The following is a 16936-nucleotide window of genomic DNA, read 5'->3' on the forward strand; positions in this document are numbered from 1 at the left end:
GTCACTCCCCATTTAAGTCCCATAGGGACTCAATGGGAATGGGGAGGACTGATGCACCGGCACTGTGTGGAACAGTGACAGTGCATCCGTCAAAGTCTGTGGGCAGGTTCCGCTCCGCCCACCAGGTCAGACCTGGAGGGTGGGACGGCACCCGCCCACAGAACTCGGAGTATGCCGGTCCAGTAACAACGGTGCCGGTAGCTTATTGGCACCGTTGTCACTGCGACCGGCCCACTCCTAATGAGGCCCAATGTTCACGTTATGCCATATGCAGTTACAGCAGAGCCTCAGTTCATCTTTCCATTCTATGCAGTAAGCAACTTGAACACTGAATGAAGCTTTTACAACTTGTTTCTCACCATTTTTTTTAAAGAGTGCAATTCTGTTCCGCAACCACTTATTAGGTAGAAAGGTACAACATGTGTCTGGAGTTGCTGTTGGTACTCTTTTTCACAGGAGAATTGCCTAACAATTTTGGTGGTGGTCTGCCCTGGGACAAAGACTGCAAATGGATATTTCTCCACTGTGAATGGTGCAGTGAGCTCAAACGTGGTTGTAGACCCTCCCAAATGGGCACCTTCCCATAGAACAGGTTATTTGGCCATGCTTGTTCTCGGTAGAAAGGCTCCCAGACTTTTTTGGTCATTTCAAGTAGAAACAAGCTTTTTTTGAATACCGATCCGAATGAAAGTAAGCACTTTGAATACTGATCTGAATGAAAGCAGTTTTGTGCAAATTGATGAATATGAAGGAACTGTGTATGTGGAGAGAACAAGCATTGGCCAGAGCCATATGAATATATGAATATGAAGGAACTGTGTGTTTTGAGAGAACAAGTATTGGAAAGAACCAACAAGAGTATGTGGAAGTGGAACATGTGAATAGTTGTTTCAAGTAATGGTAAAGCATCAAGTAGATGTGAAATGAGCCTGAACCGGTATCGGTCTCGCGTAACCTGTATTAGGTGGACTGTGTGGTCAAACAACTGCGCCTAGACCGAGGACACCCACCTATGGAAAAGCCACTTGCAATACCTGTAACAGAACTTGTGGGTGAATCGAAAGGAAACCTAGTGTGAACTGGAATTGAAGAATTGAACTTTGTGAAATTTTTCAAAGACTTGAAGCCTTGGGGAAGGGAAATCCTTTGGTTGTTTGTTAACTCTCTTGAAGCCTTAGGGAAGGAAAACCCCTTGGTGCTTTGAGAACTATATTGAATTCTTGGTAAAGGGAACCTCCCTCTCCCTCCCCCGTGGGGAAGGGAGATCCTTTCCAACCAAGAGCAGGAAGAAGCTTGGAACTATTTTTGAACACTTATGATTTTGAAGCTGACATCCCTGCACAATGTATACAAATAGATGTGAGGACAAATATAGGTTGTGGACACACACAGGCATTTACTTTGGACATCCTGACATAGACTATCCTTAGTTTTGTTTAGTTAGGGAAATCCCACTTAGCATGGGGCAAGTTAGGGCTTTTTCCAACCCTCCTTTAGATTTAATAAAAGTATAAAGAGCAAACTTGAGTTCAGTTGTCCGTGTTTACTTCGTGATGCCTTCACAGTACACAATGTAATGTTGGAAGGAGGAGGGACCTGAGCGTGTCCTAAGGCATTCCTGAATGTTTGGGGGCTTATTTGGTTTGACATCTCTATTCTTTTCCCCCCAAGTAGGACTCCAGAAGGTTATTTTTGTGAATGCTAAGCCCGAGCCAAGTAAGGCATGGTCGCGAATAGACTGTGTATAAAGATCAGTGATGTTGGTAAGGGAATGTAGTGGTTAAATAAAAAAGGCCTGGCACTTTGATGTCAAAAAGGTTATTAAGAGTTGGTTTCATGTCATGTGTCGCTAGAATTTATTTTAGTTCACAGCGAGACAGATTGGTGCTTTTCATGGAAGTAGGTTGTCATAGCATACTTATACTTAGACTTCTATAGTAAGAAAATACAAACAGAGACTTATGCCACAGCAAGGCCACCTCACAGGACAGTTGAGCAGAGAGGGAATTTTCCAGGCCACAAGTGAACAAACATGAACACCAGCGCACCCAAAGATCAGCATTAAGGGGGCCCTCATCCTGCCAGCAATGTAAAGACATTCTGCCATTTCGTTTGCGTCTTCGCACATAGGTCTGGAATAGAAGGGGAGGGGAGGAAAGATTATTGGGGGAACTGTTGGTAAGTACACATTGGACAATATAACTAGATGCCACCAGTACTGCTTTGGGATGTGTGTTTATTAAGGGTGCTTTCATGCACTTGCATTCAATTTGTCAACAGGAAGTGTGACAAATCCGGTAGTCCCACTGGGCATGGTACTTCGCTGGAGTATCTCATGGAGAGACTGTACCTCTGGGGACAGAGACGACTATCCAAGGGAAAGACGGTATTCCAACCCTGTACCACTCTCCCATATATCCACACATCCCTTGCCCTCCACGTCCATGTAACCTAACCATTCCATGTATGTATGCAAGACCATAAGGCTGACCTCTGCTGAGACGAGGAGGAGGACATATGACCCAAGTAAAACCTATGGAGCTCCAACTCAGACGAAGAATAGGCGCAGAGCCATGAAGAATATCTGGTGGAATGGTAATCACCATTCTAGTATTCTGCAGAGGAGGGACTTGGAGGTTAACATAAAAACTGATGAAGGATTTACCGAATGGTCTTAGAAGCTGGAGGTACTGCATTGGGGAGAGTGACACCAACACCAGCAGCCAAAGCAGAAGGACCGTCCAGCCCAGGAGATTCAACAAGTTTGTTTTGTTATTTTGTTTGTTTGTTTTATTTGCTTACATAGCGTTCCGAACCCAAAGGCATCTCGGCGCTTTCCTTAGATACATGGTTACAATAATGTACAAAAACAGTAGATAATACAATAAACCATACAAGGTAGATACACAGATATACAGAAATATACAAGGTGCAGAAATATACAAAAATTGCAGGTTCAGGACATAGTCAAGGTAGAGGATGGCAACAGGCTGAAGAGACCGGATCAGAATGATAGGAACATGGCTTCGGACCTTAGTGCCGGAGGTAACTTGTTCCAGGTCTTAGCCGCAAGCACCGGAAAGCTGGACCCATCTGCTTTGGAGAGTTTATATTTCGGCATGTTGAGACAGTGGGCATAGTTGGGTCTAGTGGGTTCATTTCTAGAAAATGTATTCATCAGATACTTCAGGGCCGAGTTCTTGAGGCACTTATGGGTGATCATGAGTGTTCTAAAAGTGATACTATCTTGGATAGAGAGCCAGTTGGTGTTTTGTCGGGTTTGTGAAATGTGGCTAGAGCGGGGTATATTGAGAGCAGTTCTAAGAGCATTATTTTGTAGGACTTGTAGCTTGTGGAGGTTCTTCTGGCTGGTGCAAGGCTGATGCAACTGTCAGTGGTCAAGAAAGGTTTGCAGGAGTTTATATGTTTTGATGTGTAAGCTGTTGAGGATGAGGTGGCTTTGACTTGTCTTTGGAGAGTTAAGGCAGAGTCGAGATAGAAGCCTAATGTTTTTGCTTCCTTGTCAACTTTGATGAGGTTGCCATCAATATTGAAGGCGGCGTATTTATGTCCTAACTTGTTGAGTCTTAGCTTAGATCCACTTATTGAGGTCTGCTACGGGTTTGGCTTTCCTTAATTTAAGTGGGGTTAGTTTGTCAAGGGCCTTCAGTTGATTTTGATTGTATAGTTCAACCATGATGGACGGGTTAGAGTCAGGTGGCACCTGGTAATGGGTGAGGGTTTGAAGTAGAGGGAGCATGCTTTCTAGTGAGATTAGACAATTGTTTGAGATGTGAAGAAGAGATGTGTCGTGGAGCAAACCTGGAGCAGCACTGGGAGTGGGAAGCCGATACTGGGAACGAGAAGCACAGATCCAGAGCCAGCTGGTAGAGAAACAGCTGCACAGCCCTGAGAATGACCACAAGCACCCGAGGAGGATCTGTAGAGAGTCCAGAGGCTTGCAAAGGTGAAGGGCTAGACACTGGTGCTGGTGGGGGCTTAGAAAGCAGGGTCTGGGACACACATACAGAAAAGAGGTGTCTTCCTCGTGACAAGACTTGGCAAAAGAGGGAACCAGGCTGGTCAAACTAAGGAGCAAGAGAGACCTGGTTCAGAGACTCCACAGAATTAGATGTCTTCCTCATGGCAACTCTTGGCAGGAGAGTAAACAAAGCGGGCTGAGCCAAAAAAGGGGGAAAGGAGGATCTGAGAACCCTTAAAGGAATAGTTCAGTCAGAAATATTATTGGCCAAAAAGATGGGCAATAATAAAACAAATATCTAATATCTCAAATATATATATTTTTTTAAGTCCCTATGGAAGGTTTTGAGCAAATGAAGCTCAAGCTTTAAAATTGCAAGCACAATGGGGCATCCATTTTGTGATTGCAGGAAGCCTCCTCGGCTCTGCCCTTGCGGCACTAAACAAGCAGCAAAAGCCCCCTACTGGGAGCTTTTGCTTACTGCAGCCTGAGCAGAGCTGAGCTGGGGAGGCTGCCTTCACTTTCATTTTACATTTTCTGTGCTCTCCAAGCCCAGGGAAGCACAGAAAACGTAAAATGAAGGCAAAAAGCCGAGACACACCAATACAAAATATAACATTGTTGTATTTGTGATTGCCATGGTTGCAACACGTTGTTATTCTGACAGCGGCAGCTTTCGCATGTAGTCTCCTGGGCTCCCCCAACCCTGAGGGAGTCCAGGAAACTCTGAGTGAAAGCTGCCGCATTCAGAATAACAACGTTTTTGGATTTGTAAATACTGCAGCATTAATGCAACTGCAAATACAGCTATCTTTAATCAGACTGTCATGGTAGAACAGCAATCTACTTATGCAAATATATGTTGACAATAAGGATCCAGCTAATAATATTATACTAGCAACTAGCTGAATGTGTAGTAATACTGTGCTGTCTTTCGTCATTGAGGAAATATTGATAAACAATCTATCTATTACATATTTGGACATATGCACACTATACTGAATTTGAGGTGGGTTACCAGATTAGGCCTTGAGCCCATTGAGCTCCCTAATGTTAATAACACCACCTGTCCAATTATTTATTGTAAGTCTAATGCTATTTGTAAAACCTACCTCCAAGCAAAGTGAAAGATTTGACAGAGTAAGTTATGATGTATAAATCATAGAATGTCCTCAACTGTATACTCCCTCTAACATAACTATACTAATAAAAGAGTGTGGAACAGTCAACTACACACACACATCAAATAGAGAGGGTCTAAAAATAGAGTATCCCAAAAGGGTGGTTAAATTAAGGACAATTATATCAGAATGGGAAAATATGGTTAATAATATGTCTCGTCAGAAAGTGGAATTAGCTACCAGCCTTTCTAGAATCCAAAATAATTTCTTGTCCCTAAGGTTAGTTTTAATTATTTCCCTCTACTGTTTTTGAAAGCTTGGGATCATAAAACATTTTTGAGAGAAGGGCTATTCATAGATAAATTCTTGTAATACTATGATTATTTGTATGTAAGAATTTCTGGTTAAGTAAACTACGTAGGGCAGATGGTATAACAATGTTCCTCCTTAACCCACCCTCTAAAAAGGAGAGAGGCTGTCCGTTAGGTGGATTAATAATTGGAGTAAAAAATATTATTGCTGCAGTGAAATATGGAAATGAGCTTTCCACACATTATTCCCCTTGATATTAATAATATCGAGAAAGGTCTAAAATACTATTTCTTGATTATTAATGTTTACGCACCTCTTAAAATTGTGAAATTAAGAAAAATGTGCTGTAATCACCAATCTGGCGATTTAAATGCTAAATGTCCAACAAGATATCACTGGCCTGGGCAAAAGAAGATCACATGGGACAGGCATATAAAAGATAAAGAGGTTACATTTCTTACAAAGTTAATAAGGAGGGTATAATGAGGATGGCAAACTTTGGATCAACCTTGGCGATGATAATGTTGGTTTGGAGAGTAATGAGTGATGTCATGTTCATTATTAATGGTCTGATGAGGAAACTAGAGCTATTCGTGATTACGTGTTCATCTCAAAATGACATCTGAGAATAGCAGAAATATTAGAAGTCTTCAATACTAAGCATCAGACACAGGGCTACACACTCTGGCAATTGAAGGTACAGTAGGTAACGGTAAGGGTTGCTGCTTCAAATAGCCAAGGTGGAATGTCGCGAAAATGCACACTTAACTTTGGAAACGAATAACATTGATCACTGTAAAAATGCTATAAAGCCCCCACTGTCACCTGTGACAAATCCCATGATCTGGCCACTTCTCCCCAGAGGGGAGCCATTCCCTATGAGGCTAGGGAGGTTAGGGCACTACTAAATAGTCCCCCTGGGGGTGGTGAAAAGAGGGTTGACCTCATGGGCAAGAGAATCCCCTTATGGGGATAAGGACTCCCGTCCCGTGAACAAAATCCCTAAACCCTTGTTACCACAAGCTATGACCCTATTGACTTACTACTGTGTGTTATTGTGAAGTCTCCACAATTGCATCTGTAATACCAGATAGTACTGAGATGAAGAACATCCAAAGAAATGTACAAAACAACAGTAGAAAGGATTACCCAAGAACTGTGACAAGGTGTCAATAGGAGGAATGAAGATAACTTCAAAAGCTTTGACAACAAATATAGACGCTACGCTGGGGTCGGCCCAGCAGTTTATAGCAAAGACTGAAAAAGGACTAAGAGTGTTTGAGATCAGGAAGAGCAGCGAAGGAAGCTGGAGTCCATCCTGCAGGGCCCAGGAAATTCAAACCCATGCTACCAGAAACATTGAGAGACAGTCGGTTTCTGAGGAAGGGGGAAAACCCGACTTGCTGCAGGAGCAGGAAGAATCCATCCTTCGAGGTGGACTGTGCGATCCATAAAGCACAAAGTGACTGCTGAGGTAACGGCTCTGTGAAGCTGCACAGACCAGAGAGGAGGAAAGCAGGAGGATGTGCTAAACGTGGGACCCTGTGAAGAACTAGCAGCACTCCCCAGTGAAGATACAGGAAACAGAAATGGCTGGTATGTTCAAGGGAACCCTAAGAGTCAAGTATTCCTCTGGAGTGATTTCCCTCATCACAGTAGTTATACCCAAAGAACCAAGAGTCAAGTATTCCTAGGGAGTAATCTCCCTCGTCACAGTGGTGATACGAGAAACCATACATTTCAAGAGTACCTTGGTAGTGAACTCCCTCTTCAGTAGTGAACTCCTTCTTCACAGTGGGAAACCCAACATATGTTAATGTTAATGTTAATGGACATTTGTACCACACACTATCACCACCGGAGTGGTCCCCTGGCGCTCTGGCGGCTCTGAAAGAGGAGGGGAGGTTGAGTTAGTGGGAGGAGGCAGGAAAAGTGCAAGAGAGCAGGGATGTGCTGTTGGCGGCCTCAGCCTGGTGGGTCCGTTGGCTGGGCCTGGGGTGTTTGCGGACGGTAGTCGTCATGTAATGTTGTGCAAGACTATGTGTGTTTTTGTTTTGTTGTTGCAATGTAGTGAAGTATGTGCGGTTTGTTGTGCTGTAGATTTTGGTTGTGTTTGGTTTGGAGTTTGAGAGGTGGATGCAGAAAGGGAAATTGTTAGTAGGGTTGGTTAGTTTGCGTCTCTATCCTGAATTCAGGCGCTAGGCTTGCGCAGTCTCCCCTGGTGAGGCTCTGTCCTGATCTGGGTCCGACTGGCGTACAAGGTTCCTTAGTCCTTTCGCTCCCACCTCTAACATGCTCTCTCATAGCTCCCCTTATCCTCCCTTCATACTCCTGTGGCCAGTGCACCTGCCTACGTGCATATGTGAAAGATACCAAAAGAACCAAGAGCTGTCAGGGAGTAATCTCCCCATTAGTCAGAGATATAAAAAGTCCTGACAAATCTCCAGCAATAAGAAGAAGGGTTGATCAAGTCTTAACTCTGTTGTTCACAAACCCTTGTGAGGAAGTAATGAGACTTCTAAAGTCTTTTCCAAAGGACTATCAAAGAACAGTCCCCAGAGCTCTTCCAGATAGACCAGGAGAAGGGAGTCATTCTCCTGGTCTAAGCATTTTTAATCAGACCCTATTGCAAGAGACTGTGGTCAAGTCAACCTAAGACTGGATTGTTTCACCAGGAGAAGGTAGCCATTCTCCCGGTGAATCCATACCTTCTTGGGTTATTTGTTAGTGGTTGGGATAGAGTAGTTAATTTGGACAGAGGATGCTATATTGGTTTCATTTGACTTACATCCTGACAACCACCAGAGTTATTCTGTGTTGAGGTAAGTAAACCCCTATATAAATAGGGAGAGACAGATTATTTTCTTTATGTGAATAAAAGTCTATAGCCAAAATGATATACCAAACGGATGGGTGTCCCCTTCATCGTGGACATGGGGAAGGAAATAGATAAATGAACAAGGGGGTATTGTTTCACAGAACTGCAAAGGAATTCAATGTATAGACAATAGGCTCTTACCAGTAAAGGAGAGCGTAAGCTCGGTCAAGAATAATCATTATATATTCATATTCTATTAGTATATTACACACAATTCCATAAGAATTGACCAAATATTCGTCCTAAAGTTTATACAAAGATCTGGTAATTCTAAAAACATTCCAATTTAATATTACACCAATAAAAGGTATGATCACAGTAAAGTTTTTAGTTTTTATGGTAGATTTTCCTATGCAAAAAACCTTCATAGTGGATGCTATGTTTCTATAATGAAAGCTAAGCCGCTTCCCATATTTAACCTATTTTTCGTATGGGTCATAGCTGTAGTCCTCTCTAGTAACTAGTTAGCATTTATGCATTTGCCTAGCACTTTACTGGGATCAATATTATTAGTTAATCTTTCCTCTTTAAAAAATCAGAGCCTGACTTGTCGCTCTTGACTTAAGACAAATGACAAATAAGATTAGCTGACTCTCAAATTTACCATATTGTATGCAAAATGTGTTCATAGTTACCTCCAAGCCCTTATGACCTCCCCAATCTGGTACTAACAAATGATTCTCGATTATGGGAGTCAGAGGCATTGCTAGCAGGGGCTAAAGGGGTTATAGCCCTGGCTCTTTTGGTTGTAGCCCCGGATAGAAGCTCAGGGGCTACAACCAAAAGGCTAGCTAGCCCCGAGTCCTGATAGTCCCAACATTAGCATAGCCCGATATCTTTTCCAGGCAACACCCCTGATGGGAGTTATCTTTATTTCCTCTATAGAATAATGTAATTGTTATTAAGACTATTCCGGACACATGGTCCAAGGGCTTATGGTCCAGATATTTCAAATCAGTTCTCCGTTACCAGAGACACTTCCAGACTATGTGCATGATGTCCAATTATTTGCACTGTTAATTCTATTATGATTTTATTTAATCATTATTCATTTGTGCCTTTGAATAATTGTGTTGAAGTTGTATTAATCTGATGTAAATGTGTAATAAAACATAAATTGCAACGACAAAAAAAAGGTCAGCAAGAAGGCACCAGGCATTATCGATTGTTGGCTAGGTTGGATGCAATTGGTAATATTTTTGCATCATTTCTACTGGTTAAACTGACTTATTGGGTCACCAAAGCAGAGAAATTATCCCCATATCAAACAGGATTTGGAACAGGTGTATGAACTGTGCATAATGATGTGTTCCTAAACTCCCTGCCTGTTCAAATGTGCATGTGCTTGTAATGGCCTGCATTTGTATATGGCATTTCTGGACTACACAGCTGCATTTGATTAGTCTTTAGACGCATCCAAGGGACAACTTGGCTCCTTGGGACATTGACCCTGGTCTATTAAATCTCAGTTGTATTTCATACAGTGTGTCTAGATAATCATGGCAATATGCATGATAAAGTCAAGAACATCCTTGGCTTGAGGCAGGGCTGTTTCATAGCACCATTCTTATTCAATGTATATATTTTGGACATAGATAAGTTCTTTAGACCTATTAGATGTTTTCCTTCAAAATAAGATAACATTGAAGTGTCTTATTTAATGTACACTGATGATTTAGACCTGCTCGATGTTACTCATTTGGGACTACAGTGAAGTATAGATTTTTTCTGGCATTATTAGTCTTATGCCTTAAACCTCAAAATTAACATAATTACGTCCAAGGTAATGTATTTATCTAAGGAAGAATGTCTAATATGCTCTCAACACTTGGAAACTGTTGATCAGTTTTGCCATTTGGATATGTTATGTTATCTGGTCTTGTACCACGCACAGCTGCCACTTGCATGGTCCCTTCGCACCCAGGCGGTTCTGCAATGGAAGTAGGGTGGGGGGTTGTTAGTGGGATTGAGAGGGAAAGGACCTTTGATGTGCTGTTAGCAGCTTCAGTTCAGAGAAACCAGTCATTAAGCGCTGGTGCGGATAGTTACATGTCCCGCAAAATAAAAGTGCTGCACATACTTGCCAACAAGGAAATGCATATTAAGAAACACATGTCACAGCTGAAAAAAAATGAGTATGATTATGGTGACATATTTAAGTCCTCATTGTCAAAACCTATACACAAAAGGTAATTCCTTCCCTTTTATGTGGCCATGAGTGCTACCATTTTCATGGCTCTACCTGGTTAGACTGTTAAGAGGGTGGCATATGGTCACACATTTTGGGCCTTCCTTCAGGTGTTACAGTACAATTAATTAGAATTTGAGCCTCACAAAACAGACCAGCAGTAACGAATGTCGAGCCTAACAATCATGTTGCTACATTATTTAGAGCAATAGTTAAGGCTACCTCTTGTGAACTTAGGTCTTTTCAGATAGATCTCGTATATTAGTTGAGTGCCTTAAACATTAAAATAGACTGGAACATGCCATCAGATAACATAATGAAAGAGGATAAGAAAAGATAAGAATAATTGATTGGTCCAGGAACCTTGCATGTTTGCAAAATAATATTGTCTCTAAGGAAGATGTGGCACCTGCCCAATCTTACAACCTTACTTAAACATTTCCCAAGAATCAAGAGATTTGAGTATATATGCATGTGCTTCAACAGACTCAAAACTGGTGAGCTGCTGGATGCTAGAACCCGTATTCTGTGCATGCTCAAAATAAGCCTACCCTGTAAGAATAAAAATGACATGATACCGTATTCTGCATATGGATGAAATTAGACCACTTACTGAAAAAATACATGTCTAGATGATGGTATCATGTAAAATATGAGTTTTCCTACCTTAGAAGGTGCCTTGCATATTACGTTTATTTATTTATTCGCATTTGTTGAGCGCACAGCAGACCGAAGGCATCGTGGCGCTGGTTACAGTGTTGCTTATACTTAGTTACATACAGTTAATATGGACGAGATATACTTTTTTACAGTTATGCAAGAGTAGCAGGAGCACATGAAAACGGGGTTAGTTGAATAGGGCAGTTTTGAGCTTTTTTCGGAAGGAGAAGAGAGATGCATCCGCTCTGAGGTCGGTAGGTAGGGAATTATTACAAATATCTATTGGCATTTGCAGGCTTATTATCACCAGCATTTGGGGGCACTTCAAGGATTTTTGCTCTGCTCCCTACACATAATTTAATGTCCTGAATAGACTGGGTAACCCAAAAAAGGACATTGGACCACAAGGTCGAAACTATCTACTGAGAGAGAACAATAATTATTGTTTAATGAGCCACCAAATATATTCAGGGAGTGAAGCTAAATGATTTGTGCTGAATAAAAAATATACTTGTATATGGTTATTGAAAAAAAGCTTGTTACAAATCATTATGTCTTGTCTGTTTCAGTGGACGAAATGCTTTCATGTGAAGATTGAGCAAGTGGTGAAAGAATGTGAATGAAAAAGTGAGTATTTGAGCTTTGAAAGAAAGGGTGATGAAAAGACAGATGATTGATATTAAATATTAGAAATACGTGTCTTCTCAATTTAAATATGTAAAGGACTAATTATAAAAGTTATATGCATTTGTAACTAACTAGACTTTGTACATAGGCGTAAAAAGGGTTATGTTTGCCTACATCTTACACTAGGCATGTTACTATTATTTTGTGATGAACTAATTTAATAAAAACATGTGAAATTGTTTTTGTTGGTCCTTCACTGCTAGTTGTTAGTGCAGTTTAAATTGAAACTCATATAAATTCTGAATTCTCTCCCAGAGGAATGCTTTCTTTTGACTACAGGTGCTGAGACACAAGAAAGGAGAACCTGAAAGGAAGGGCCAGAAGGCTGCTAAGGGCTACGTCCCATATACTGTCCACAATCAGAGCCAGAAGATATGAAGAGGAAGTCCAAAGCCTGGTTAGGTAAATATTCCAGACACTGGCCATGACCCCATGGAGAAGGGAACATCATCCCATCCTGATACCTTACGTACTAGCATTTATTCTTTGTAAAAGAACAAAATATAACCCCTAGGCATTATCCTCTGTTTTCATATTGTGTGTAATAAAACTGTTGAACCACACTGATCATTTGTGTGTTCTGCTGACCCTCATCATACATGGGCACTTTAGATTCAGCCATCAGTGAACACGAAAATTCAGACAGTTTAACATTTGGACAACATATGTTAAATATCTTACTTTATGCGGGCTATCTATTAGTGCTGATATCCATTCCTTCCACTTCCTTTACACATTTTACCAAAGCTCTCAACACTTTGGCATGTTACTGATTTTAAAGTGGTCCAACTGAAATTGAAATCTTCCTAGTGTACGTCTCCTGCCATAGAAACCTGTTTAGTGGGGGTGACCTGTGCCAGGCTAAAGATGGCTTTGTATATTTGCACATTAAGAATATATAGCACCCACAGTTTACCTTAGCTATTTATGGCACAGTGAAATTAACAGATAATCGGGCTGGGAGGATAGCTCAAGGGCAACACGTTTGTCCTGACAGCAAGACAACCCAGAGCAACACAGGTTTGATTGGTCTCAGGTATTCAGTGTGTCTTAAAACATTAATTAATTGGATTATATATGTGAGGGGAAAGCTGAACATGACTATAAGAAGGAAAGTGAGAACTTATGTAGTACTCCTTCCAAGATTATTATAAATGTTTAGCATGTTTACATTGCCGTTGTGGAAAGCATTGATAAGATATTTAGGATTTTTAATGTGTGAGGGTTAAGGTTCAAAGATTATGATGATCATTTTGCAAATCTCTACTAAATTCGACAGGTTTGGGTTCCCAGAGATAAGTATGTATCCAGCGAGGAAGCCGTCTTGACGTTTGCTATTAAAACAGGAAACACTAAAGAGGGGCCTCCTTTGCTTTTAGGAAAACAGTTTCTTTTTGGAGCTTTCCCATCTACTTTAATGGGACCTCCAGCATATCTGTTGACCGTTTTGTAACCCTGGCCTGATTTCTGGGAATTTGGTATTTTTAAATATCACTTCCTGGCTAAACTAATTTCATTTTGGGGTACTGGTCAGTCCTTAAGATTACAATTATTTCAGGTGGACCCTGTCCCTCATTAAAATCAATTTCCTAAGGAGAGTAGTGTAGAGAAACCTTGCTTTCCCATTCTTTTGGACTATGGATATTCCCATTGTAAGTGGAAACCAGGCAGTCTGGTGGTAGCAGAGGTCTTAATTTTAACCCAAAATGGTGATGGAAACCAGTAGTGGGACAACATGCTATAGTCAAAGAAGGTTTTTCTTACAAACGTGCACAAGTACAGCATTGGCATGGAAAATGTCAGCAAGGGCCTGTGCAAACAGCTCCCTTAAATGGGTACACATGGCACAAACAGGACCATAGAAGGGTCCCCACAAACTGGTATGTTCAAGGTTTAAGGACATTCCAGGATGTCTTCATAAACTGGTATGGGTATATCATGAGAAAGGACAGTACAAGTTTCCCTTGAATAATGTTATAGCTAAGGCATGGGCAGGCCATTGAAAACATATTTAACAAACATAGAAAAAGAACAACGTTTGGCTGTTGTATGGTGAAAATGTTTTCTGAATACATATAAACACACATATTTAGACTGGTGGAGGATATGTTGAGTGGAAGTAGACAAAGTGTAGAGAGAGAGGAGGAGTGATAGATGAATTAATATGAATGTGAGGATTGATGAATGTTGGAGCAATGAAGGATGTGTGAATTAATGTTTATGATGATGAATGGCGAAAGGAGAAATACTTCGATGAATAAGGACCGTGACTAAGGAGGACCGTGACTAAGGAGGACTGTGACTAAGGAGGACTTTGATGAAGGAGGAGGACTGTGATGAATGAGGAAAACTGTGGAACTGTGAAAAAGGAAAAAGGTGTTGATGAAGTGAAGGACTGTGAAGGAGAAGGGCTATAATAATGGACTGTGAGGAAGCAGAATGACTGTGATGGAGGAGAAGGACTCTGGCAAAGGAAAGAGGCTGTGAGAAAGGACTGTGCCAAAGGAGAAGAACTATGAAGAAGGTGAAGGACTGTGAAATGTGCTATGATGAACGACTATGTCGATGCAGGAGGCTTGTGATAAAGGATGAGGACTGTGGGGAAGGAAAAGGACTTTGCCAGAGGACTGTTATGAAGGAGATGAGACAGTGATAAAAGATTGTGCTGGCAACAGACTTTGATGAAAGAGGAGGGCAATAAGACCAAACAAAGTGCATTGTGATGACAAAGGATATACCCTGTGACCAATCTCTTTAATAAAGGAGAAAGACTATGATGAAACAAAAGGTCTGTAATGAAGGAGGAGCGTGATGCATTTGGCCTGTGGTGAAGTAGAAGACCTCTGATTAAGAAGAATAAAAGTGAAAAAGCAGCAGAGGACAACGAGTAGGAATATTAGAAGAGAAGGACTTAAAAGAAGTTATGTGGACAAGGATTATGATGAAGGAGAGAGATTTTGATGAAGCAGAAGCATTGGGACAAAGAAAGACTGGAATGATGGACTGTCAAGGAGGAATGCAATGAAGGACTGCAATGAACAAGAAGAACTGTGATGGATGAAAGAGAGAGACAATGATGAAGCAAAAGCACCGTGATGAAGGAATGTGACAAAGGACTGATTAAGGAGATGGACTTTTACAAAAGAGAATTCCCGACAAAAAGGACTGTAATGAAGCTGAAGCTCTGTAGTAAAGGAGAAGGGCTTTAATGAAGGAGGACTGTAATGAAGAACTATGACAAACGAGAAGGACTGTAATGAAGGACAGTGCTGAAGGAGGACTGTGATGTAGAAGGACTTTGATAAAGGGGAAGGACAGTGACAAATGACTATGACAAAGGAGATCGACTGCAACAAAGAAATCCTTTGACAAAGAAATGTGGCAAAGGAGGATTGGGCAGGAGCATAGGTGGTACTATGGCGCACAAGTCCACTGCCGGCAAATGTCATTAGCGTTCCTTATATTCAGTACGACCCCAGTGGCCTATTAGTTACTCCCATCCTGATTTCTTTTATGTAGTGACAGGTTCATCCAAAAAGTACCACTGATCTGCAATGACCTTCCAAAATGTTCAATTATTGGTATGCCATTCTCTGTAAGTTTAAAGTTGGACCAGCATTTTAACATTAGATGACCCACATACAACATTGACAGGTTGTGGTCTATGTATTTTCCCAAAACCTGCCCATATTATCAGCAATCTTGTTTATTTTGATTTTAAAAGTGCACTGGAGAAACATATACTGGCTTAAAGCCCAAATCAGTGTGGTTCAACATAGCTATGAAAGTCAGTACAGAAAATTTGCAAATCAATTTAGCAACTTTTTTTCCAACAAATGCTGTATATTTATTTATTGTTTATTTAATTTATTTATTGTTAGCTGGTTAGGTGCTTATACAGCATGTCATTTCTGTTTCAAAGTGCCCACAGGGCAACAGGGAGTGGACATGGGAATGAGACACATTAAAATACATGAAAATAATAAATACAGTGGAGGGAAATAAAGGACAAACCTACTATGCCTTGTGAGTATTCAGAACGTGCAAGGGCAGAAGGGAGGGGATGTGGGGGTAGGTGTTGGGGTACCCATGTTCGTGGGTGAGCAACAGATGAAGAGCAAGTTATGGAGAGTGTGCCGAGGCAAGTGCTGAGACAGACAGAATCTGGGGGCGATTAGGTGTGGGGGGTCAGGGACCCGAGGATGCATAAGGGCCCTGGACTCCAATCAAAGCAATTGTGAGATCAGCAGAGGAGAGAGAGGGGTGGGGGAGAAGGAGGAGGCCAAGAGGAAAGTCTTGAAGAGCTTCTGGAATTTAAGAAAGTCCTGCTCAAGGCAAAGAGGGAGGGGGAGGATGTTCCATTGAAGGGAGCCAGCTTGCAGCCATGAATTCACCCAGAAACAAAGTATCAGAACTTGCAAGAAGCATTTGTGCCCAAAATAAGTCGACTTATTTATTCAGTAGCTTTAAAGCGACATGGATAAATATGCTTCAGATATAGAGCTAACACTGCAACAAATCAATCATCTGGTTTGGTGTCAGTGCTCGAAATTAGCCCTTCCAGCATTGTTCAAAAAAGTTATGTCAATCATGGTGTTCATGCAGGGACAAATGATCCATTTTCAAAATGTGAAAGGAATGCATCTAGGAATCTGCAAATCGTTGTCTGTCCAAAAAGGACAGTGGAAGCCTCACACCAAAGAGTGTGTCCAAATGACACTAATGGTTCATGCTTTGCAGATACTTTACTGCTAGGGTCAGTGTTGTGACAAATGAAATGAGCACCAAGCACAAATGGCATTATGTGTTGAGAACGATTTCATGTTTGAATCAATATGAACCACATATTTGTCAAATATTAAAATCTGTAGCCATTCTTATATTCACAAAATGCTCTTTTATTTAAAGCAGCGAGGAACCCACGTTTGTGCCATTCACCCTCACTTCTCATAGGTGATCTATTTACAAAATTAGCATAATTTACTCACCTATTGAATCGTTCATGTAGCTAGTGAGATAGTGTTTTAATCGACATTGATTTATTTACAAAACCCAACTACAGAGATGTTTTTACAATATGCAAAAGGACCACCTGAGATCATGCTGAG

At 41.2% G+C, this 16936-nt stretch overlaps 1 protein-coding gene and 1 long non-coding RNA gene across 4 annotated transcripts in view; one reads left to right on the plus strand and one right to left on the minus strand.

Moving 5' to 3' along the window:
- The window catches only part of GABRR3 (gamma-aminobutyric acid type A receptor subunit rho3), a 2040413-nt gene that overhangs the window by 998352 nt on the left and 1025125 nt on the right, over positions 1-16936 (minus strand). The gene's annotated exons all lie outside the window — the stretch shown is intronic.
- The window catches only part of LOC138527900 (uncharacterized), a 40694-nt gene that overhangs the window by 22097 nt on the left and 1661 nt on the right, over positions 1-16936 (plus strand). Inside the window, exons 4-5 of the long non-coding RNA XR_011284082.1 lie at positions 11711-11768; positions 12084-12230. This is a non-coding gene — a long non-coding RNA (uncharacterized lncRNA). The remainder of the gene's footprint in view (positions 1-11710; positions 11769-12083; positions 12231-16936) is intronic.

This window comes from Ambystoma mexicanum, chromosome 7q (genome assembly GCF_040938575.1).
Source record: "Ambystoma mexicanum isolate Mex_15411 chromosome 7q, UKY_AmexF1_1, whole genome shotgun sequence".
NCBI lineage: Eukaryota > Metazoa > Chordata > Amphibia > Caudata > Ambystomatidae > Ambystoma > Ambystoma mexicanum.